This window comes from Pelophylax lessonae (assembly GCF_965119305.1).
Source record: "Pelophylax lessonae genome assembly, chromosome: 2".
Taxonomy (NCBI): Eukaryota; Metazoa; Chordata; class Amphibia; order Anura; family Ranidae; genus Pelophylax; species Pelophylax lessonae.
In genome coordinates this window covers 572102204-572128071 of record NC_138769.1, presented here as the reverse complement: position 1 = coordinate 572128071, position 25868 = coordinate 572102204, and the positions used below count along the sequence as shown (strand labels likewise).

General features: G+C 45.2%; 1 protein-coding gene across 1 annotated transcript in view; it reads right to left on the bottom strand.

Annotated features, from left to right (window-relative positions):
- SHMT2 (serine hydroxymethyltransferase 2) overlaps positions 1 to 25868 on the bottom strand; it is a 230782-nt gene that overhangs the window by 180717 nt on the left and 24197 nt on the right. The window lies entirely within an intron of this gene.

Genomic DNA, 25868 nt, shown 5'->3' with positions numbered 1-25868 from the left:
TTTCTTCTGATCATCCTTGAGATGGTTCTACACCTTCATTTGAGTCCAGCTGTGTTTGATTATACTGATTGGACTTGATTAGGAAAGCCACACACCTGTCTATATAAGACCTTCCAGATCACAATGCATGCCAGAGCAAATGAGAATCATGAGGTCAAAGGAACTGCCTGAAGAGCTCAGAGACAGAATTGTGGCAAGGCACAGATCTGGCCAAGGTTACAAAAAGATTTCTGCTGCACTTAAGGTTCCTAAGAGCACAGTGGCCTCCATAATCCTCAAATGGAAGACGTTTGGGACAACCAGAACCCTTCCTAGAGTTGTCTGTCCGGCCAAACTGAGCTATCGGGGGAGAAGAGCCTTGGTGAGAGAGGTAAAGAAGAACCCAAAGATCACTGTGGCTGAGCTCCAGAGATGCAGTCAGGAGATGGGAGAAAGTTGTAGAAAGTCAACCATCACTGCAGCCCTCCACCAGTCGGGGCTTTATGGCAGAGTGGCCTGACGGAAGCCTCTCCTCAGTGTAAGACACATGAAAGCCAGCATGGAGTTTGGTAAAAAACACCTGAAGGAGTCCAAGATGGTGAGAAATAAGATTCTCTGGTCTGATGAGACCAAAATAGAACTTTTTGGCCTTAATTCTAAGCGGTATGTGTGGAGAAAACCAGGCACTGCTTATCACCTGTCCAATACAGTCCCAACAGTGAAGCATGGTGGTGGCAGCATCATGCTGTGGGGGTGTTTTTCAGCTGCAGGGACAGGAGGACTGGTTGCAATCGAGGGAAAGATGAATGCGGCCAAGTACAGGGATATCCTGGACAAAAACCTTCTCCAGAGTGCTCTGGACCTCAGACTGGGCCGAAGGTTTACTTTCCAACAAGACAATGACCCTAAGCACACAGCTAAAATAACAAAGGAGTGGCTTCACAACAACTCCGTGACTGTTCTTGAATGGCCCAGCCAGAGCCCTGACTTAAACCCAATTAAGCATCTCTGGAGAGACCTAAAAATGGCTGTCCACCAACGTTTACCATCCAAGCTGACAGAACTGGAGAGGATCTGCAAGGAGGAATGGCAGAGGATCCCCAAATCCAGGTGTGAAAGACTTGTTGCATCTTTCCCAAAAAGACTCCTGGCTGTATTAGATCAAAAGGGGGCTTCTACTAAATACTGAGCAAAGGGTCTGAATACTTAGGACCATGTGATATTTCAGTTTTTCTTTTTTAATAAATCTGCAACAATGTCAACAATTCTGTGTTTTTCTGTCAGTATGGGGTGCTATGTGTACATTCATGAGGAAGAAGAATGAACTTAAATGATTTTAGCAAATGGCTGAAATATAACAAAGAGTGAAAAATTTAAGGGGGTCTGAATACTTTCCGTACCCACTGTATATTTAAATCCAGAAGTCTTTGGGCAGTTATGTGATGAGTGAGACCCTTCCTTCTCCACTCTCACATTGACAGGGGAGGGTCCTCAATGCCAAGAATTATTTAACAAGACATTCATTTACTTTTATTTTTTTATAACATGAGACCCTTGTGGCCTCTTGTCACAAATGCCTCTCCTGGCCTGTCACCCAACAGTAATATAAAATTGACCCACGCATGTGAAGCTCAGACCACATTTACGGCATCTGCTCTGTCGGGAGGAAGTGACTTCCATGCGCGTGCACGAGAGAGACGTCATTGTGGCCTGACCGTTCACGAGGGAGTGAACCTGGAAAGAAGACCGGGTGCCCGGGACCAGCTGACGCGATTACAGGGTAGTGCTGGAGGGCTTGGTTTGACAGGTAGCTCTGCCATAATGTGCTATGTGAAGTACATATTAACACATTATGACAAATCTGCTGGGGGCCCATTAAAACACAAAAAATAGTGCTTCAGGTAATGTTAATGTTGTACTCTGTCACATTCTTCTGTGAGCCAAGGCTGGCAGGAAGTAGGTTGAAGGACGCTGGGTGCCATTCAAACTAGAAGACAACCAGCAGAAAAAGTAAGGTAGAGTGGAGGGCAGCTCTGGAGCACATAGCAGGTGAGCAGTTGATTCGGCAGATTTCCCATCAAAAACAATAGTTTGTTTCTCCCAAACCCAAAATGGGTTCAGTTTGTGGGAGATGTTAGAGAGTTAAATCACAAGACTATTTTCTAGATTTGTCAAGGTCTATGTTGGTAGGATAACTGGAATAAGGATAGGTTAGCTGGACCTGCTGTTGGCATTATGAGGGGGGGGGAGGGGGGGGGGGGGTTCCCATTCTCTCGGCTGGATTTTAATTACTTTTTTTAAACACAGATAAAAACGAGAAAGGATGCTAGATTCCAAAATATTCATTATCACGATTGTAGTTTATAAGAACAAAAGCTTAATCTGCCTTTCAAGCTGACCCCAGATGCCCTCACTGAGAAAATTTAGCCTCATCTCTTGTCGTGGTGACAACTTTTACATTTTGGATTTTACATCATTTTTTGTTTCGGTGACAATTATTACCAGGACAAATATCGGGGTTAATGCCCCCAGTGATAACACAGAGAGCAAAACAAAATTTGACAGTCTAAGCCGTCACCAGTATAAACAAAACAAATTAAATAAAAAAAAGTTGTGCCCTTGCATAGAATTTAACTTAGCAGTCATGTGAATGTGGAAGAAATGTGCTAAAAACTGTTTTCCTCACAGAAGTAGGAAGGATTAATCCCCATTGTGCTTTTTCAATGTGTTGAAAAATCTCAGTGTGCGATAACCAGCACTTCTGAGACTAGGATGGGCTTATTAGAACTGTGCAGTTAATCCACATAAAGCTCAATCACCATTTGATTCTCCTGCATCTTTTGCAAATATCAGTTTATAAAAGGCCACATTAAGACTCCGTTCACACTGGGGTGACCCTACTTGCCGGAGCGACCTCGGAGCGGACGGCACGGACTTCATATCATTGAAGTCAATGCAGGTCGCTCCGGGTCGCCCCAAAGAAGCTCCGGACCCTTTTTCTAAGTCGGAGCGACTTGTGTCGCTCCTATTAGAACGGGTCCACAGCTTCTCTATGGCAGGCGACCTACGGCGACCTGTCAGGTGACCAGGTCGCCCCAGTGTGAACGGAGTCTAAAACCGCCCCTTTTTTTCTACTCTCTCTTTTTGCACAATTTTTAATAAATCTGCTTGAATTTTACTGCCCATTGTATAGCGTTTAAAGCCAAACTCCAGACACCTTTGTGTCTGCGTGACATCTTTTCACAATATACAAAAAAAATTGGGCGAACTTTACGGTTTCATTTTTTTTTTTTTTTTTTTTTTTTTTTTAAATTTAGTGAAATCTATTTTTCCCCAAAAAATTGCGTTTGAAAGACCACTGCGCAAATACCTTGGGACAAAAAATATTGTTACAACCACCACTTATTCTCCAGAGTCTTTGCAAAAAATGTGATCATAATGTTTGGGGGTTCTAATCTTCTAGTAAAAATACTGGATTTTAAACTTGTAAACAACCTTTGTCAGAAATGGGTTTGGTCCTCAGGTGGTGAATACATGAATATAACACTATTAGCCATCTATAGATTGTTTACCAGGTGAAAAGCAATAATAGGTTGCACGGTCAAATACACACCGGAACCAATTGGCTATGGTTATCTGTAGCCTTACCCAAACAAGCCACAACACCTCCTGAACTGTCCTGTCCCCAGAAACATGAGCCAAATATAAAAGCCATCATTGAGCCCCGGTTCACACTTCTGCGTGTGCGGGGTTCGCATGTAATGTCGGAGCGCACTGCTCCGACATTACATGCGATCAGCTGTGCGGTGCGAGTTTAGCCATACAGTTTGTATGGCTAAATTCGCATCGCACCCGCAGCAAACACGCACAGGAGGCATTTTTGCTGCCGCATCAGGATCGATCGCACAGCGGTTCACACTTGTGCGATCCGATCCTGTGCGAACTGCACGATCGCACTGCGATATGCGATCAAACTGGGGGTGTCGTTAAGATTACATTGACACCCCCAGCGTATCGCATATGGCAGTGTGAACTGCCGGGGGTGCGTGTGCGATGCGGGAAAAGGCTGCGATTTCCCAGCCTTCCCGCATCGCATATATGTGAACCGAGCCTTATGTTTCATTTTTAAAAATGAAAAGCATCTAAATCACACTGACCTTGGTGTGATCAAATGCTTTTAAAGGGCAGAGGAGGGATCTGGGCTCTCCATAAAGAGTACCTGTAAGCCTTCTCAAACTATTACAAAGCATGTTTTTCAAATTTAAAACTGGTCAAGTACTAAAGAGGTGGGGTGATCACTAACAAATCTATGACAAGCCAATACGGTGGGACTTCTACATTCTTAAAGTGGAACTTTGGGTTAGAAAATGAAAATGGGGAGTTCCAGGGACAGCACGTCACTGGATTCAAGGAAAGTATAGTTCCACTTTAAAGTGAACCTGTGCTTAGACTATGCACGCTAAAAGTATTTACATATTCTAAACAAGCAGTTAAAGCACTTCAAAACAAGCCCTTTTTCATCTCTATAGGCATTGTAGAGAAATTCATCCTTAAATTCTGAAACAGAAGTACAGAAATCTCTCCCCCCCCCCCCTCCCATTTACTTTCTATTGCACCAGACTTCAGAGCTCCAACTTTGTTGAGGTCTTTGAGGAGGACTTACTTTACAGTACATGCAGCTAGAAAGGTCAGAGGTGGTTTATTTAAAGCTTGTTTTCCACTCGTTACAAATATGTAAATTATTTAATGTCCGTAGTCTGGGCACAGGTGCACTCTGGGCAAAAACAATTGGAGGTGCGAATGAACATCCCCTCCTTCAATCACAGGCTTTTATTAGAAAACAAATTACAATAGGTTTTTTAAAATTGAATGCCGAGCCAGTGAATCTCTGTAGAAGGGTGCCCCAGCAGGAACTGTAGGTCTCAGTGCCGCAAGTCCAACACAATGTAGTGTGGGAGCTGAAAAAAAAACTTTTACCCAACCCAGCAGCAGCCACACATGGCGATTTCCCCAGAGTTCAGCTTCAAAATAGAGCAGAGGTTGATAGAAGTGTTACAGGAAAAGCAGTTTATAGCTGCAGAGGTGTAATTCTAAAGTACAAGTCCATAGCAAGTTCAAAAATGTCCAAAGCACTAGGGCGGGCTTCTTGGTGTTTAGCAGACTCTGGAGATACACAGACAAAAACAAAAAGCAGAGAAGCGCCTCTATGTGCAGTAAGACTGTGTGTATTTTATTAAAACCCACAAGAGGGCTCCTTACAAAAGATAGGTAAAAAAAGGATCATCAATAAGTGTAGGTCTGGAAACGCCAGTTGGGAGTGGACCACGAGAGCTGCCGGTACTACCAGGTGGAATATGACAGGGGTCCCCGTGTGGAAGAGAAAGCCGGCCAAAGTCCTTCCTGAAGCGGGTGGAGCACAGCGTGGAACACAGCCAGGACCAGAATGCAACACATTTCGGAGCATGCGCTGTACCACATAGGGGCATGCGCACTCCCTTCGCAAGCAAATTTCAACACCTAACGATGTGGTACAAATACACACACCAGCCAGCCAGAAGTTTCCTCCTGCCAGCTTGTGGAGAGAACTGAGCAAGGCATGTACATAATTAAAAACACTGGCAAATCTTTACAATGCAACATACTGTATAAATACATAATAAATGATAAGGGATATATTAGATAGACATATGTGACTGAGAACACAAGGAAATCATTACCAGATAGACACTCCATAGGGTAAAAAAAAAAAAAAACATAAAACTGGACCTTTATGAAGGGAAGGGGGGATGGGTTAGACCGGAGAAGGAAAGGTTATATGTAAAATATATAAAAATACATGGGGTGTTCTGGGGCTAGGACACCCCGTAATGGATAGGGATTACCTAAAAATAAAATTGAACCAATTGTTAATTAGTGCTTCAAAGGAGGTACCATAAATACATATTAAAGCTAAGGTAACACCCATGAAAGTATCCTAGGTAGATTCCAAAGATGTGTGGAAACTTGGTGTCCCCACTTGCATGCAATCCAGGGGTACAAGTGTGATGAACAACAGAGCAAAGGAGCAAAAAACAGGAGCAGGAAGAGGAAAAAAGGACTATGTTATAGGATGGTACTGACATTCAATTACTCATTGAGGCCCCCAGGCGAGAGGGTGTCGAAGATTATTATCCAGTAGGTCTCCCTACCCCTGGGCATAGACCCCTGGGGCATAGCTTCAATGATCCACACTTGCAGACCCACCGTAGACTAATCATGAAATTCCTGCAAAGAAAGAGGTACACTATGTTTTTCCTTCCCCCTCCCAGATAAATCGGCGATGTTAGCCAAATCTTTTCAGAAGAGGGCGTATAATGCAACCAATGTAAGAGGCCGCAAGGACTGGATGAACAATATAGGACAGGAGCCTTAGAACAACAGTAAAAATCATCAACAGTATAGGTATTACCTTTGTCTGTAAAGTCTTTTTGTCAATGATGGACAAACCTGCAGGTTTTGCACAATGCTTTGCGACCTTGATACATCCCTTTAAGGGGAATCAAACAACATTGGTCAGCGGAGCGAACAGAAGACTTGGGATTAAATTTACTGGGCGCTATTTTGTTTTTTAGGTTGGGTGCTCTTTTATAGGTAATCCTAGGCTTAGACTCAATGATATCCTGCAAGTGTGGATCTTGTAAGAGAATAGCCCAATGTCTTGATAATGGATGCACGCCTACGGTGTTGGTTATGGAAACGTGTGATAAATCTGACTGACCGTTTTGAGTTACGGTCTTGGGTGGTTTACCATGTAGGTATGTATGGTATGCTATGCTATGCCATTTCTACCAACTCATCAAGATACCCATTTTCTGAAAATTTTTGTTTAAAGTGGTCACTTTGTGCCAGATAAATCAGAATTATTGGCGCAATTTTGTCTCAGTCTGCAGAACTGTCACTTCGGGATGTTACTAATCCACCTGTGGTGGTGGCAGCTGGTGTAGTGCAAAAAAGAATTGCCAACAGTCGGTTTTGTATATTTTTTAGCTTTAATGGTGGAGCCCATATGGTAAAGGACTAGGTCTAAAAAGGCTAAAGAATGGTGGTTATGAACAGATGTAAAGGAAAGGCTTAGGGGGTTGTTGCAGTATCTGATAAAATCTTCCACCTGGGATGAATTACCATCCCAGATAAAGATGTCATCAATAAAGCGACCATTAAAAAAAAAAAAAATCAATATTGGCAGCAAAAAGGTCCAGTTTTAGTTTTTTTTACCCCATGAAATGTCTATCAAGTAATGATTTTTGTATTATCATTCACATAGGTCTATCTAATATCTACTTTATCATTTATTATGTATTTATATGTGTTACATTGTAAAGGTTTACCAGTGCTTTTAATTGTTATGCACATGCCTTGTTCAGTTCTCGCCACGAGCTGGCAGGAAACCGCTGGCCGGCTGGTGTATGTATATGTACCACATCATTAGGTGTTGAAATTTGCTTGAGAAGGGAGCGTGCATGCCCCTATGTGGTACAGCGCATGCTCCGAAACACGTTGCATTCTGGTCATGAGCCCTGACTGTATCATCCTGCTCCTGGCTGTGTTCCACGCTGCGCTCCACCCGCTTCAGGAAGGACTTCAGCTGGCTTTCTCCTCCACACAAGGACTCCTGTAACGTTCCACCTGGGTGTGCCAGCAGCTCCTGTGGCCTGCTCCAACTGGCATTCTGGACCTACACTTATTGATGATCCTGTTTTGTTTTACTCATCTACTGTAAGTAGCCCTGTTGTGGGGTTTATTAAAAATACACCGTCTTGCTATACTTGGAGGCGCTTCTCTGCTTTTGTCTGATAGTTGAGTTATATTATGAACACCTGCAGTAATTTGTAACTATCAAAACATTCATAATAGGATATAAAACATTGTCAAAGGAAGCTCCTTTAACACAATGAAAAGCAAGTTTAAACATCCCTAAGTCAATAAACGCAGATGCATGTAATCCATGTATAAATGCGATATGAGCCACTCAAAGTGAAAAGTGTATCTGTTACAGCCTTGAATATATATTTGCAAGTCTATGACTTACAAAGCTAGGAGAATGATAATGACAGTTTAGGAAAAATCTGCAGAGGAACGGTTAGATAATTTTCTTCTTAAACATGTAAATGCTAGGCACCAGGGCTGTGTGCTTATGTGCTGCCTCAGCAATTACTTGCCTTGCTTTCTGCATATGGAACTATTGAAATGATGAACGCTCTGGTCTTGGATTGCATTACTTATAAAATATATATATACAAACTCCAACACCGAATATCGAAACACACCATGAGAAACACTAAAATCCCTGTTTGCAGCTGAACACTTACATAAAATCAAGCTAGAAGTAATTAAATAACAAAAACTTTTCAAGGTTCCAAATTTCAAACTCCAACACAGAATATCGAAACACACCATGTGAAAAACACCATCTACAATCTCTTTGTTTCCAGCTGAGCACTTATGTAAAATCGAGGCAATTTCATAACAAAATAAACGCAATGAACTTTTCAAGGTTCCAAACTTCAAATATTTGGTTTTAAATGAACAGCTGAATTAGAGCCAAATACCTTTTTTTTTTTTTTTTTTTAATTTGAAGGATTTGAAAAATATAAAATATTGTGCACCCTAAAAGGCTTTATATGTCGTTTACATTTTGTTCTACGCTACCTAGAAACACCAATCATTACCGGTTGATCTTGCTGGGCCTCTCTGGATTGTGTCACTTCCTTTGAATGGGAAACGACAGGCCACCTCTTTTTATAAATAACGGCATGCTCTCCTCAAGGCCGCTTTGTCGCACTCGCTTTTGCTTAAAGTAGCAGTCCAGGCAATACCCAACGCTAAACCTGCTCTGTGCCACACTAACTAAATCTAATCTATCTAACCCTGTAAAGCAAAAATCACTTTACATTATCTATTCTGCAGCCAATCCGGTCTCAAGCGGCAGAAGCCATGTGCAGGAGAGGACCAACATTGGCTGTAAAATGGATGGGAAGTGAAGTCACCCACAGACTTACTATGGGGCTTCCATTGTCAAAAGCCTCTCCTGCACCTGCCTCCATGCTAAAGCTACCGCCGACAGCTGATCCTGGGACCAGACCAGCTACAAAATAGTAAGTATAGAAATTTTTGCTTTACAGGATTCGATAGATTAGGTTTGGAATGTGGCACAGAGCAGGTTTAGCGTTAGATAGGTTTTGCCTGGACCCAGGTGCTATAGCTGCTAACAATCTAACACATGAAACTTATTTTATATAAAAAACAAAAAGGAGAGACACCTGTTCTGGGGATTGACATATCCCTGACCTTTCCATGGTTCTGCAAATGCCAGCTTAGCAACCCCTTCCCCTTCCCCCTCCCCCCCCCTTTTCTTCACTCTCTCCTTTTATTCCTCTCTACATAAAATTAAAAATTGGTGTTCTGCCCGCACCTAGCTCACGACTTCATTCTGGGGCGAGTGGTAGCGCGAGGACGTCTTTTACTATACTTAACACTTTACACTGTGCCTCCAGTTTGTACTGGTGAATTTCAAAGAAAAAAACAAAAAAGGAGCATGGCAGTAGTTTTTCTGCACCCGGATATTTATTCTGAGAGGGATTTGTAGACTGCTGGATAGTTGAACCCACTGCCAGCTTTGTTGGAAAAAGAGGAAGAACCTAGGGCATTAAAAAGGGCCACATATACACTAAGAAAAACAAAGTAAAACTGCTGCAATTTGTCCTTTTGCTTTGCAATAAAACTTGGGATTCCAAGAAGTTGCTTATAGATACACTCAAACTCAAAGGGCATTCGCACTTTTAATACAGTTGTCCTTTAACTGATCTTGCATTCCCCTGAGTGCTGCCTGTTGAGTAAAATAGTTCCTGCCCTTCCAATTATGGCAATATCCACTATCTGGCACTGCACTGTCTTTGCAAAACATCCCTGCCAAATCCTTTTCCTACTGCACCATGCCCCTATTTATTCCTATATTCTGCTCAACAGATGGAGACCAACACAAGTACAGTCTATCCATAGAAATAAGTGGGGGCACCAGGCACATGTGCACAGATGTATTTCTTGTAAAAGCAGTGCAGCGCTGTGCAGAGTCGCAGAGTTAATATTGCTGGAACAGGAAGGAAGCTATGAAGGCAGACTGCACTTGGCGGGTGGTGGAAATATTCATACTAAAAAGGTACAGTTGTCCTTTAAGAATACAAAAACGGAATTTTTGTAAAATATTACCGTAAAATTCCTTTCTCTGAATCCTCCGACAGTCGCCGCCACTTCATAATCTTCACTAATGGGGTAATTGACCTTTGCTCCGCAGGAGTAGCTAGGCAACAAGATTTGTTAATATCAAAGCTTTTAGCATATCACACCCCTAGGGGGTGGTCCCCTCAGTCAATACCTCCCTGTTTCCAGCATTCTCAACTCAGTTTCAGTAGCATAGCAGTAGAGTACATAAACAAAACCCCAAAAGAGGGGCGGGGGCGGCGACTGTCCGAGGACTCAGAGAAAGGAATTTTACGGTAAGATTTTACAAAAATTCCGTTTTCTCTTACGTCCTCCGACAGTCGCCGCCACTTCATAATCTTCACTAATGGGGACGTCCCAGAGCAGTGTAGACATGAGGGGTGGGAAAAACGCAGCCGCGCCTAAAGCAACGCAGTACCCACATCAGAGAAAGGAACCTTACCAAAGTAAGAGAACCAACTGGGCAACAGGAACAAACGTGCTCAACAGGAGCAACAACCCAGGAAAGAACAAGTAACCTAGGGGTAAAACACCCCAACAGCCAAGGACCCAAACAAGGGACCCTAAGGCACTGCCGCACTAAGAACTTTACAGCCAAAGGAAGCATCTGCCGATGCCTGAACATCCACTGTAAAATTTCGAGAAAGTGTGAACGGACGACCAAGTCGCCGCCCTACACACCTGGGCCACAGAAGCCTGATGACGATAGGCCCAAGACGTACTCAGAGATCTGGTAGAGTGCGCCTTCACAGGGAAAGGAGGAACCTTCCCCTTCAAAGCATAGGCTTGCACAATGGTCTGTCTGATCCATTTGGCAATGGTCGGAGCCGACGCCGCCATGCCCTTCCGAGGATCCTCTTGAAGGACAAATAGGGAATCTGACTTGCGAAAGGATTTCGTCGATGACAGGTAAACCCTGATCGCCCGAACAACATCCAAGGAATGCAAGGCCACCTCCTTTGGATGCTTAGGCTTCGCGCAAAGCGAAGGCAAGACAATGTCCTCATTGAGGTGAAATTCCGAGATCCTCTTCGGAAGAAAAGAAGGATTAGGTCGTAAGACCACCTTATCCAAGTGAATCACCAAGTAGGGAGAGCTGCAGGACAAGGCCGCCAGCTCCGACACCCTGTTAGCCGAAGTGATAGCCACCAAAAAGGCAACCTTCTTGGACAACAGAGACAACGAGATCTCCCTGATCTTTTCAAAAGGAGCATGCTGTAACACGGACAGAACAAGGTTCAAGTCCCATGGAGGTACAGGGTCCCTCCGAGGAGGGGCCAATTGTCGCACCCCTTGAACAAAGGTGCTAACCAAAGAATTAGACGCCACAGGGCGTTGAAAGAGAGCGGCCAGCGCAGAAATCTGACCCTTAATCGTGGCCAACGCCAAACGCTGGTCCACGCCCGTTTGAAGGAAAGCCAACACCCTCGACACCGAATATGAGCGAGGGGAATACCCCTGGACTCACACCAGGCAAAATACGCTTTCCAAGTACGGTAGTAAATCTTCCCAGAAGAGGCTTTTCTAGCCTTGATCAAAGTGGGAATGACCTCAGGGGAGAGACCCCTAGCCTTCAGGACCTGGCTTTTAACAGCCAGACCGTTAAAAGCCAGTGACTGTAAAGCAGGATGGAATATCGGTCCTTGAGACAGAAGATCTTCTCGAAGTGGCAGACGCCACGGAGCGTCGACCGCCAGATTCACAAGGTCTGCGCACCAAGACCGGCGAGGCCAGTCTGGCGCCACCAGAATCACCGTGTGCGGTTCCGAGGCCAACCTGCGAAGGAGCCTGGACAGCAGCTGAATCGGTGGAAAGGCATACATCAGACGATACTGATGCCAGGGCGCCACTAACGCGTCCGAGGTGTCTGCCCGAGGATCGCGCGTCCTTGCCACGAACCTTTCCACCTTGTTGTTTAGACGAGACGCGAACAGGTCCACATCTGGGGAACCCCACTTCGCGCACAACATCTGGAAGACATCCGGATGAAGGGACCATTCCCCCTGGTCCAGGGCCTGGCGACTCAGATAATCCGCCTGCCAGTTCTCCACCCCCGGAATGTGAACTGCAGATATCGCCGGGACGTGCGTCTCGGCCCAAGACAGAATGTCGGCCACCTCCCGAGCCGCTCGGGCACTCCTGGTGCCCCCTTGGTGGTTGATGTAGGCCACCGCTGTGGCATTGTCCGTCTGCACCCGAACCGGATGGCCCCGAAGCCGTTCCGACCAATGTAGAAGGCAGAGATTTATCGCTCGCAATTCCAGAATGTTGATTGGAAGGGAGGATTCCTCCTCCGACCAAGTTCCCTGGGCGGACAGAACACCACCCCAGCCCGACAGGCTGGCATCCGTGGTGATCACCGTCCACGACAAAGGACGAAAGGACTTGCCCCCCGACACCGCCGGGGACTGGAGCCACCACAAAAGACCCCTTCGGGTGAGGCGGCTCAACGAAATCTGCAGATCCAGAGATTGCGGACGCCAGTCCCACTTGGCCAGGATCTCCGCCTGAAGATCCCGCGTGTGAAACTGGGCGAAGGGAATCTCCTCGAAAGCCGAGACCATCAATCCCAGACACCTCATACATGTCCGGAGGGACGAGCACTGAGTGTCCCTGAGGGACCTGACTTCGTCCTGAAATGTCCGGAGCTTGTCTTCCGGTAGGAAGACCTTCGCTTGAACAGAGTCCAGGATCATCCCCAAGTAGGGAAGACGAACCGACGGACACAGCGTTGATTTTGGAAAATGTATCGTCCAACCGAACCCCTGCAGAGTCTGCATCGTGATGGACAGGTCGTTCACCAGGCCCTGACTGGTCGCAGACCAAATCAAGATATCGTCCAGATACCCCAAGACAGAGGAGATGCCGTGGGCTCTCAATAAAGCCAGGACCAGTGCAAGCACCTTGGTGAAAACCCGCGGAGCCGAAGCGAGACCAAAGGGTAACGCCACGAATTGGTAATGATCCTCCGCAATGGCGAATCGAAGGTACCTCTGGTGACCCTCGAAAATGGGGATGTGAAGGTACGCATCCTTCAAGTCGATGGAGGCCATGAATTCCCCCAGAACCAGGGCAGCCACCACCGAGCGCAGGGATTCCATGCGGAACCTGCGAACCCGCACAAAGCGGTTCAGAGCTTTCAAGTCCAAAATCGGACGTACCTTGCCCTCCTTTCTGGGCACAGTGAACAGATTGGAGTAGAACCCCCGAAATCTGTCCCGATGAGGCACCGGAACCACCACTCCCTGGGCCCGCAGGTCCCACACCGCCAGGTGCAGATCCTGCAAACGCTCCGGAGACAGCTGAAGATTTGAGGGGAAAAATCTGCTCGCCGGCCGAGAGAGAAACTCGATCTTGTATCCAGATCGAACGATTTCCTGAACCCACCTGTCCCGAATGTGGGCCAGCCAGGGTTGAAGAAAACCGAGCAAACGCCCCCCCACCCCAGAAAACGGGTGAGGGCGCCCCTTCAGGCCTGAATTGGCATGGGCAGCGGACCCGGACTGGCCGGACTTCTGCTTACCAGCTCACGGCTTCTTCTGGGAGCCTTGGCCCTTGAAGGGCTTGCCCTTGTATTGCGACCGAAAGGCACGAAAGGACCCCTGAGAGGGCCTAAACGAGGTATTCTTCTTAACGTGAACAGACTTATTCTTCTGAGAGTGGGGTAAGAGAGTGCTCTTACCCCCGGAAATTCCCTTTATCAGAGAATGCAAAGACTCTCCAAAAAGGCGAGATCCCGCGTAGGGTAAATTAGCTAAAGTCTTGCGAGATGATTGGTCAACCGACCAACATTTCAGCCATATCAGGCGACGGTTCAACACCGCTACACTTGAGAGGCGTGCAGCCAAAGGGACTAAATCCAAGTCCGCATCACACAAATACATGACACCCTGATGAATTTGATCCACCATAGCCAATGTTGTCGGCGGAGCAGAGTCAGCCACCAGGGTGCGCCTGAGCACCTGCGTCCAATCCGCAATAGCCTGGGCTGCCATAATGGAAGCAAAAATAGGCTTCGGCATAGAACCAGCAACCGTATAAGCATGGCGGGCAAGAGACTCCAATCTCCTGTCCGTAGGGTCCCGGAACACCGGGGTATCCTCAGCAGGAATCGCAGTAGATTTATTCAAAACTGCCACCGCGTGATCCACCTGAGGCGGCACACACCAACGCTCATCAGTGGTGGGTGTAAATGGATAACGCAGCTTGAACTTACTTGGCACAGTAAAAGGCTTCTTTAAATTGCGCCATTGCTCAACAACAGCGCATTGAAATTCCGCAGGGCAGGGAAAAACCTGCGCTGTTTTGCGCTTCCTTTGCGTCCCATAAGAGGACATCAAAGCAGGAGGACATGGTTCATCCTGCAAACGCAGCGTTTCCTTGATAGAAGCAACCAACTCATCCATGAGTGCAAGCTCTTCAGGCGAGCCAGAGGGAGAATTATCAACTCCTACCTCAGCCTCCCCTTCAGACCTCACAAGGTCCAGAGATGAACGAGACCCTGAGAAGGGTACTCCAGCCATAGCAGCCCCATCGCCCTCTGAATCAGAGGAAATAGACAATCTGGGCCGTTTTGCGGATCGATCAGCCATAAGCATCTGCACCTGAGAAGCCAAGTTCGCCACAATAGCAGCCAGATCAGCCCCCTCGGGGGATGCAGCAGCCCCTTGGCCCCCCACCAAGGTGGGAGGAAACTTGCAATCCTGAGAATCCATGCCCCAGTAATAATTGAAATGAAGGACTGCCCCTTTAAGATCGCGGCGAGCGCAGCCCACCGCACACTACTGTATGTACCGACCCCCACAGGGATAAGGAACACTGAGCAAGGAAATACAGGAGAAGGAAGATAAAAACCTGGAGAGACCACACAGGCTGCTGCCACCGATCGCTGTTCCAGAGCAAAAGGAAGTGATGCAATGACTGACCGCCCTATAAAGCCTATGCAGGCTTCACAAACATGGCCGCTCGGCTGAGGCATTGTAGGCAATGAGAAAATGGCGCCGACATGTGGCTGTATGAACGATCGCCGCCAAAATTACGGCGTTTGGCGCCAAAACACTGCGCTGTACCACACAGGGCCGGGCACCATGGTTTGCCGAAAAAAATTGGCGGGCCGCATAACATGTCTGAGCCCAGTCTGCCCATACAGTACACATAGAGCGGGAGAGCCCCCCCCCCCCGCAGCCCACAGAAAGGCAGCTATTCCACACAGGAATCTGACAGGGAGCTCAGCACATACACAGACATGCGGGTCACACAGTCACAGACTGACACCCAAAACAGACAGGTCCCCACATAGAAGTGCACTTACCATTCCGGATGGCGTGGGGAGCCTTCTCCAGCGACCAAACAGCTGTACTGAGGACAGGGAGTGTTGCAGCCAGGACGCAGTGGAACTGCGGTGCGAAACCGCAAATGGTGTCCGGTGAGGTAGCCACCTCACAGGCAGCATCCCTGCAGCGAACAGGGATGGGTTGTTCAATATGCCAGGGAAACCTGAGCTGAACGTTCGATGGCAGGCTGGGGAACCCCTGGCCCTGAGCCCTGGGATCCAGGGTGGCCAGTCCAAGACCCAGCTCCGCATGATCATCTTCATCCGAAGAAACTAAACTAATGCTGAGAAAAGAACAGCTAAGTAAAAGAAAGAGAAAAATACTCAAAATAAAATCAAAAAGAGAATAGAAGGCAGAGACTGAAAGCCCCAGCACAGGATCAGCCAGCTACTCCTAAGCTAGGCAATTGAAAACTGAGTTGAGAATGCTGGAAGCAGGGAGGTATTGACTGAGGGGACCGCCCCCTAGGGGTGTGATATGCTAAAAGCTTTGATATTAACAAATCTTGTTGCCTAGCTACTCCTGCGGAGCAAAGGTCAATTACCCCATTAGTGAAGATTATGAAGTGGCGGCGACTGTCGGAGGACGTAAGAGAAAGGCTAAATTTACAAAGTCTACCATTGTTATGGAAGTGGCATACATGAAAAGGATTTGTGTTGGCAAGTACCATACAAATTCTCAATTTTTTCTGTCACGTTGATGTATTTTTCAGTATACAGAATTCCACTCCAGCCCCTGTAGAAGAGAGTTCTCTAAAAACACATCCAGCAGAGTGTACAGATCACAAGCATCTTAAGTGTAATATATTCTTATCATTTAGGAGGATGAAAGGAGTGGATATTTGAATGTATACCCATTTGATGTTTTAGTATCCGTATATGTTGCGTTTAATACATGCATATTGTGTCAGCCATGACTTTTTTTCCATATATGAATTATAATAAAAACGTTTTGATGTTTTGAAAATTATTCAGTTGTGGATAATACCTAAAAAGTCTCCAACAAACTTTGCAACCTTGTTTCAAATTGTACAACCTTGTACATCAGCAGGTATACAGCCAAAATCATTGGCTTTAAACTGCTGATAGATTCGTACTGTGGCCAGTCACAGCACAGATCAGCAGGGGGAACAGGCCAGGTCGGACAGCAAGTGGTTAAAATACAATAAAAAAACAAAACAATTCATAATCTGCCTTTACTGTTCTTCACTTTTCTTTTTTCCTTCTTGGAATTCTGCTTGAGCTTTTTAAACAAATGCAAAATGAAATTAATTGCTTCTCTTGTGTTTGTGTGTGGGAGTTAAAAAAAAAAAAAAAAAAAAAAAAACTGGATTTTAGAAAATACATGTTTGAGTAAAGCTTAAAAGGGCAAAACAGTACATGACATTTCTCTACTTCAGATCTATGAACGCAGAAGATGAGACATTTTTTCTTACAATTATTTATCCACTCACTTGTACACAATGATCTTCACCTAGGTACAGTTCATGATTGCAGCTCTTAAAAATTAAAATCCACTAAATTAGTCTGCAAAAATACCACCCCTCTCTCATAAGCCAATTCTGATTTAGGGTCCTTTCACACGGCCGCTCCGTGTGTCCGCAAATCATCCTATTTTTTTGCGGATGATTTGCGGACATAATGTAAAGTGAATGGCACTGCGGATGTCAGCGGAATACCATTCGCTGACATCCGATTTTCCTCCTTTCAGTTCTGTTCCGTTTTTTCGAATGGAACAGAACCCCATTTTTCCATCCGTGTAAAAAACGGAAAGGAAGGAAAATCGGATGTCAGCGATGTCATCCGCTGACATCCGCAATGCCATAGACTTACATTATGTCCGCATATCATCCGCAAACGGATGGGATGATATGCGGGCACACGGAGCGGATGACACAAATGTCATCCGCTCCGTGAAAAAAAAAAAAAAAAAAAAAAAGTCCCGCAGCGGACTAAAGCAGCGGAGTGGCCGTGTGAAAGGACCCTTACTCTCCATATTAAGCAACAAAACCATTAAAACTAGTCTATCAGTGTGTATAGAAAATTGAATATGGATAAAATTGCATAAAAGTTGGAATGTCAATGTGTGCCTCTAAAATGTGAGAGGATGCCACTGTCATTTGCTTTAAGGAAACTGTACGCCCCCATCTGACCTTGAGGATCAAGATGAGAGTCTGTGTCACGTATGTCTTATAGTGGCGCTCTGGTTAGTTACTTGTATAGTATTGTTGGGATTTGACATACTTTTCTATTTACAATATGTTCACAAATTCATCAAAAATTAAATATATGACAGCATGAGGCTAGGGGGCGAAGGTATGGGGTGACGCATATCAAACATATCACGACTAATGGCTTTTTAATCTCTTTTGCACAATCGCAGTCTAGATATGGTATTATTTGCAAATGAAAAACAGTGAATGCTCAGCGGTCTCTGGGGGCCTGAGATGTCACCGACCCTGATCTTTGGAATTATGCAGCAGTCCCGTTCTACCAGTAGCTTTATCTCCAACTGCTATGCTCCTGGGGGTATATCAGGAGAAATTCCCTAGCTCTGCATATAAAAGGTAGGAGAGGAACATAGGCGATATCCGGGGAGACCAATGGGGGGAGGCTCTGGAGGCAGTGCAGGGGTGCTCTCTTAACATCTCACAGAGACTGTTACAATATACATTCTATTGAGTGTCCGCTGCACCCCACTCATGTGCAAGCCCTGACCTCATATGCGCTAGATCTAACAGGGATGTAGAGGACTTAATATATTTGCTATGGAGGTGCCCGAAGCTTCATCTCTACTGTAATTCTATGGTTACTACGATGAACTCCGCATTTTAGATCTCCATAGACATGGATAATAAACACGGTCTACTAAGTTTGCTTGATGCTGTAATATCAGATAGGTATGTTAACGAGGCGGCATCCAGATCATTATTTCAGGCTCTCAGGCTCATTTTACGTCATTGGACTTCCAGTACTCCCCCTTCGCCTCAAATAGGGCTTGTACCGATGGGCACAACATTGAGGTTAGAAAAGCAGATACATCAGCATAGGGGCAGCTTTTCCAAATTTGAGAAGATATGGGGTAGTTGGTTGGCTTCTCCTGGTTTGGCCCCAGATGAATAAGTAATAGACAGGTTATTGTTGTGAAAATATCACAAAAATGGATAGGTTTCATTTGGTTGGTAATGTTATGGCTGAAATGTGTATGCCCTTGCTTTCCAAATGTTTAATGCTTGTCTACGTGCTCTGTTATAGTGGCCCTAATGTCCCGGTTGTGCACGGCCCTAAATACAGCTCTAAAAGGGTGCTTAAAGCATTCCCATGACGTGAACTACACTACTGGTATGCTGAATTGATGTCTGATACGAACTACATGTACTTTTAATGTGTAGCACCCTACAGGTAGGTGCTAGGTAAACGCATAGTGGGCCTTGTCTGCCTAACAGCAGGGCCAGGTTTCTTTTGCTAGGTAGGTTGTCATGGTTTCCAAGTGTGTCTCCTGAGAGGGGAGTCTCCTCACTGGTTCAATTAGAGGCTTCTGATAGGGCCTTGGAGGAAACCCAATCAGAGATACATTCGGACTTGTATCTACCCCCGAAGGCAGATTTTGCCGCAGAGGATTCTGGGGAGGGGTATAAGTCTGAAGGGGGAGCAGGACTCGTGGTCTTGGGCGGGAAGCAGAGCCCCAGGAGGGAGAGTACGGCTGTCTCTCCTCCTGTCTGAGGAAGCGGATATCTCGGGGCGTCGCCTGAGAAATCCAGAGAGTGCTGAGTTGAGCTGAAGGGATCCGGTGTGCCGAGAACCAGCAGAGAGTGAAAGGGGTCCAGTCCCAGGAAAGCCTACACAGGTTGTGAGTACTGAGGATTGCCCCTGGGGGTCTGCCTAAAGTGTTAGACGAGGCCGCTCCGGAGGAGGTTCTAGGATCCAGTGCCAGCTAAGGAAAGGGGGTACCTAGGTTGAGGACCCCGAATTTACTAAGGGGGTGCATAGTCAGTGAACCCCGAAGAGTTCAAGGTTAAAGGGGGCACCTGCAGTTTGGGCCCTGAATTGTGCAGAGTGTCAAGGGAGAGTTGCAGCCATACAGGAATTCACGTCAAGCTACCTCAAGCCAGTGCAAGGCTGGGAGGGAGTAGTCAGTGACTTTGCAGTGCAGCAGTGTCAGTAGTTCAATACTTCACAGTCCTGGGTCTTCTGGACATAAAGTCGAGGATTCAGCACTTCATCCAGGTTATAGTGTGTTCAAGCGTCAGTGAGAGTTGGCTAGCGTTGGCTGGCTTCAAGACAGCGTTAAGACATTTTCAGGAAAAAGTGCCAAGTTGTACTTCGTTGAGTCGAAAGGAGTATCCCACTCATTCCCTTCTCCCATCCCCTGCAAATGCAATAAAACCAACAAAACAAAGATGCCGGAGTTGTCCATGTGTCAGTTCTCACACCAAGGAAATTTCAAAATGTTTTTGGACAAGATGTAAATTTCCCGAATTGCTTTTTTTTTTTTTTGCTTCTTTTTGCGCAAAAGCACTTTTAGACGAACTGGAAAACAGCGACAGCGAAACTGAATAACTTGAAGAACTGAGCGATAGCGATTCATGGGAAAATCCTTCATCAGGTACGGAAAGTGATGACAGCGACGATTCAGATGTCCCTTTCTGGCACATTGCTCCTTTGGAAATTTGATATTCTTCCCAAATTAAACAAGCTAAGTGCCAGAAAGAGACTTCAGAATCATCGCTGTTGTCACTTTCCGTACCGGATGACGAATTTTCCCACGAATCGCTATCGCTCAGTTCTTCAAGTAACTCCCGTTTCACTGTCGCTGTTTACCAGTTCATCTAAAAGCGCTTTTGCGCAAAAAGAACGCTTTTTGGACACCATGGCCGTTCTCAATTTTCCAGGCACAAAGAAATGGAAAAGTACAGGCAGGGCACTGGAAAAGTTCATCCAAAAGCGCTTTGGCGCAAAAAGAACGCTTTTTAGACGCCGTGGTCGTTCTCAATTTTCCAGGCACAAAGAACTGGAAAAGCACAGGCAGGGCACTGGAAAAGCCACCAGGTGAAATCCTGTGCTGAATGATACAGTGTAATGATACAGTGTAATGATACAGTGTAATGATACAGTGTAATCCGAATTTGCCACCGGTTCCTCCCCCCTGCCTCGCAATGCTTGCAGGGAAGAGAACCGGAAGGCAAGTGCTGGCAACCGGCCGTGCACAGAGCGGGGAGAGAGTGCGAGGACGCCGGGGAGGACAGCGGGGGGAGCGCAGGGAAGGCAAGTGACATTGTGGGGTAATCCCAAGTGTGGCTTGTGGTTACCGATTTTGGTACTGAAAATGAACCCCAAGCCACACTCGGGAATACCGGCAGGGAGGTTAATAAAGTTCTATAAACTTCAATCACTGACTTGTATCTATTAGGTATGCCTATGATAAGGCTTATCTATAAGTACTCGAAATATCTCCTAAACATGCACCACTTAGGAGATATTTACTATATATTCAGCAGACTACGTCATTGGCGCATGTGCTCTGAAGGAAAGCCCCTCCCCAGGCTTTTCCTTCAGAATCCTGTGCCGTAAATGGCGGCTCTCCCGTGCATGCGTGGGAGTGATGTCATCGTGGCTCCAGCTAGTCACACAGCCGTAAAGATGCAAGTGGCCTCCAGCATGCTTCGTTTTCAGGTAAGTTTCACATAATGTGCTAGTATGTGATGCATACTAGCAGATTATGGCTTTTTCTTGCAGGTCAGGAAAGAAAAAAAAAAAAAAAAGGCACCCAGCGGGTTTATAAGCGCTTTATTAAATCTCCAACACTAAAAAAAAAAAAATACTAAAGCAGCACTTGCAGTGATATTCAAGGTCTGCATATACTGTCTGGGTCCTCTCCCACTCTGTAAACGGCCTCCTAACAGAAGGCAAGAAAGCTACAAGTAAAGAACAAAAATGTGATTTTAAACTTAACATAGCTCTGTCCTCTGCCTGACATCCCATTCCCTTCCTTGCACTGCATTGCCGGGTCCGACATTCCACATTTTCCTTGCATTGCACTGCAGGGTCAGCTTTATTTTAGCAATGTTTTCAAAGATAATTATTAATGGCTTTTACCAAATGCCACTGTCCATAGTAGTACATGGGGGAAAAAAATGAAAAATCCAACTGAATTACAAAATCAATCTTCCTGCCTTATCCATCTATTGTAGATCTTCAGTTGAAGGAGCTTTGCCATTATCCCATAGCTATTTGTCATTAATATATGAACAGCAGCGCTCAAAGCGAAGGTGTCCCCAGTCTCCCATATTTTAAGGAGCAATTTTGCTTCATTATGTAAACTGGCAGTCATCTGCGCCATTAAATGGATAACTAACTCCAGAGTGGCGTTTATTCTGTGACTGGGGCTGAGAAGAATTCTATTCCTCTGCAAGCTGAAAACACCTGACCGCCAAGAAGATGTGCGTGGGTAATTCCTGACTTACTGCAAAAATGTTTTTCATTCCTGCACTTTTGTATGGTTTGATACAAAACTGGTATTAGATTGAAATTGCTTCATTGGAAAAAAAAAAAAAAAATCACAGGTGCTCTTTAAAGTTAACAACTTCCACACCGGAAGGTTTACCCTACTTCATGAGCAGGCCCTTTTTTGCAATTTGTGTTAATTTACCTGACAATTGCCTAGCTCTGCGTCGCTGTACCCAAATAAACATTAATGTCTCCCCCTCCCCACAAATCGCTCTTTTTGGTGGTATTTGACCACCTCTGCGGTTTTTATTTTTTTCGCTAAACACAAAACAAAAAAGACAGAATTTTGAAAAACATTTTTTACTTTCTGCTATAAAATTATATCCAATAAAAAAAAAAAAAAAAAAAGAAAAAAAAAACCTAAAAGCTTTCTTAATCAACTTAGGCCAATATGTATTCTGCTTAGTTTTTAATAAAAAAAAAATTTAAAAAAAATCCCAAAAAGTGGTATATTGATTGGTTTGCGCAAACGTTCTAGTGTCTACAAACTATGGGATATATTTATGGAATTTATTTTTTTTTACTACTAATATCGACGATCTGCGATTTTTTAACAAGACAGACATTGCGGCAGACAAATCTGACACTGACACTTTTTGGGGACCAGTGACACCAATACAGTGATCAGTGCTAAAAAATATGCACAATCACTGTACTGACAGTGGCAGGGAAGGGGTTATCAGAGGCGATCAAAGGGTTAAGTGTGCTCCCTTGGAGTGCTTGCCAACTGTGTGGGGGATGCTTTGACTGGGAAAAGACAGAGATCTGTGTTCTTGCTTCGCAGAAACACAAGATCTCTATCTTCCCCTTTGACAGAACAGGGATCTGCCTTGTTAACATAAGCAGACCGTTGTTCTGCCTCTCCCAGGAACGATCGCCGGGTGCCAACGAACATCGGGTCCGCTGGACCCGTTGATTGGCTCCCGCTGTGTCCAATCTCAGCGGGAGTGAGTCACTGGTGGTGCGCATGCACGCCCCAGACCCGGAAATCAAAATAATGTACAGGTACGGGATTTCTCGCTAAAGGGCCTCCCTGCCACAGTATATGTACATGGGGCACTCCAGAAGTGGTTCATTTCCCAAAGAAAATGAACGTATGAGCTAAAACTACACATAAAATATTCGTGATCAAACTCCAACAAATGCAAAAAGCCTTCTAAAATGTCCCAGACACACAAGTTTTGCTTGTGCAATCTGAGAAAATTTTCAAACCCTGCTGGCCCCCTAAATTCTGAAGAACCACATACTGATCATTTGTTTGAAAAGTTTGGAACCCCCTAGTGTAGATGATGGCTTCATGTATATTGTGGTATGCACTAGGAAGATCTCCCTACAAAAAATGTAATTTTTGTCCATATGACACCACATTACAGAACCTAAAGCTGGTCATACACTAGCACAATTTCATTTGAAAGGTTTACCTTTAGGAATGTTTATACAAAATTTTTTCCCCCTGAATATTGGGACTTTATATGCACTTTTATGTTTGATCATACAAATTAAAAAATGTTTATACAAAATTATATACTTTATTAATATATGTTAAAAAAAAATGGTTACTACATATACAAAAAATACATGAGAATGTTCACGACACAAGGTATACATATAATGATGGACTGCGAATACACCAACTGTGAAGGATGCAATGATGAAGTTGTAACTTCCTCCACCCGACGCGCTTCAGAGAGCAAAAACTCTCCATCAGGGGTATGAGAGGTGTCACTTAAAGCGGAAGTATCGTTGCTTTTTTCCCCTTTTACCTACAGGTAAGCCTTATTATAGGCAAGGTTTAGGAGATATTCGCCCTGCATGCAGCTGCTAAAACCAGTGGCGCATGCGCTATGAAGGTCCAGCGGACTTTCAGAGCTCTTTGCCGGCTCCTTGCCGGAAAGTGACTCCCGCGAGCATGCGCGGGAGTGACGTCATCAGGGCTCCGACCACTCAGCACCGGAGCCGCCGAACCCAGAAGAGACGCCAAGGGAACATGACGGCTCCCTTAGCGTTGTCTGGGCGACCATGTCGATGCTTCGTTTTTAGGTATTTCATAATGAGCTAGTATGCGATGCATACTAGCTCATTATGCCTTTGTCCTGCAGGGTTTTTTTTTTTTTTTTTTTTTGGGGAGGATACAACCACTTCAAAGTCAATCACATGGCATTGCAGTTAGACATTACATGTATCCTCTTAACAAAATCTGAAGATTCTGCTTGTCCACCCAATTTTTGACACCCTATATGAGGCGTGTTCACAGGGAAACAATGCTGGGAATTTTAGACTTTTTTTGTGGTAAAACAGCCACAAGTGTGGAAAACCGGTGTCACTGAGACCTGAAAAGACTCCATCCCTGAAACTCCAAGACTAGAACGAATGTGCTCAGCTTGGATTCAAGTATCGAAATCCCTGGAAACTAGCTCTCAGGATGGTGTGTAGGAAGGTGTCATTGGTTAGAAGCACGCAGCTTTAGGAATGTTCATATGATTTTCTAATTGTTAGTGGGGTCAAATAGACATTCATTTTTTACCACAATTAAGAGAAAAATCAAAAAGGAGCAGAATTACATTTCTTACAAAGTGTTTTTTGATCTCCTTTCAAACAACATTCATTCTGCCATCGAACGAAAGTTCAAAATCTACTAGTGTATGGCGAGCTTTAGAGCAGGTGTTCCAAGGGGCAATTTTTAGTAGCTTAATCACACTACAAAACCACTAGTAAGTGATTGTTACACAGATGGTACAAAAGGGCTCGAATGGGGTAAGCCGCCCAATTAGCAAGCATTAACCACTTTACCCCCGGGAGATTTGGCTGCTTAATGACCAGGCCCTATTTTACGATTCGGCACTGCGTGACTAACGGACAATTGTGCGGTCCTGGGACGCTGTACCCAAACAAAGTGCGTAAGTTATAGGTATAGGTCTACAAAGTATGGGATTTTTATATATATATATATATATATATATATATATATATATATATATATATATATATATATATATATATATATATTTTTTTTTTTTACACTAGTAATGGCAGCGATTAGCGACTTAAAGGGGGACTGCGATATTGTGGCTGACAAATTGAACACCTAAAACGTTTGACAATTTTTGGGGACCAGAGACACTAATATAGTGATCAGTGCTAAAAATATGCACTGTCACTGTATGAATGACACTGGCAGGGAAGTTAACAACAGGGGAGATCAAAGTTGTGCTTGCTAACTGCGGGGGGGGGGGGGGGGGGTTCGGGGTAGGTGTTTTGACTAAGGGAAGGTAAAGATCCGTGTTCCTGCTTAGAAGGAACACAGGATCAGTACATTCCCCTGTAACAGAACGGCAGTCTGTCTTGTTTACATAGGCGGACTGCCGTTCTGCCCGTGTCCCAAATGATTGGCAGGCTTTAGGTCTGGCTCCAGCTGTGTCGAATCACAATGGAAGCAGGCCACCGGTGGAGCGCATGCGCGGGCCTCCCCAGAAGCGTCAGATCACATAATAGGCACATGATCTGGCACAGAGTGGCTGCCCTGCTGCAGTATGTATGTGTATGGGGCCGCCCGCAAGAGGTTAATTCTGTTTTAAGACTGTCAGCAGACCGGTCTCTACAAACTTGTCAGTGCTTAAAAATGGAGAGCTATGGGCCAGCATATTACTAGATTTTAAACAGTATAGACCCTTTAATATTTACATAGCTATACCTGTAAAAGAGCCCAGTCATGTTTTTGGAGGGGCAGCGGGAACCTAGTTTTTACAGGCACCCGCTCCCACTGCCGCTCAGGCTGCCTAGGCAATCCGAGCGG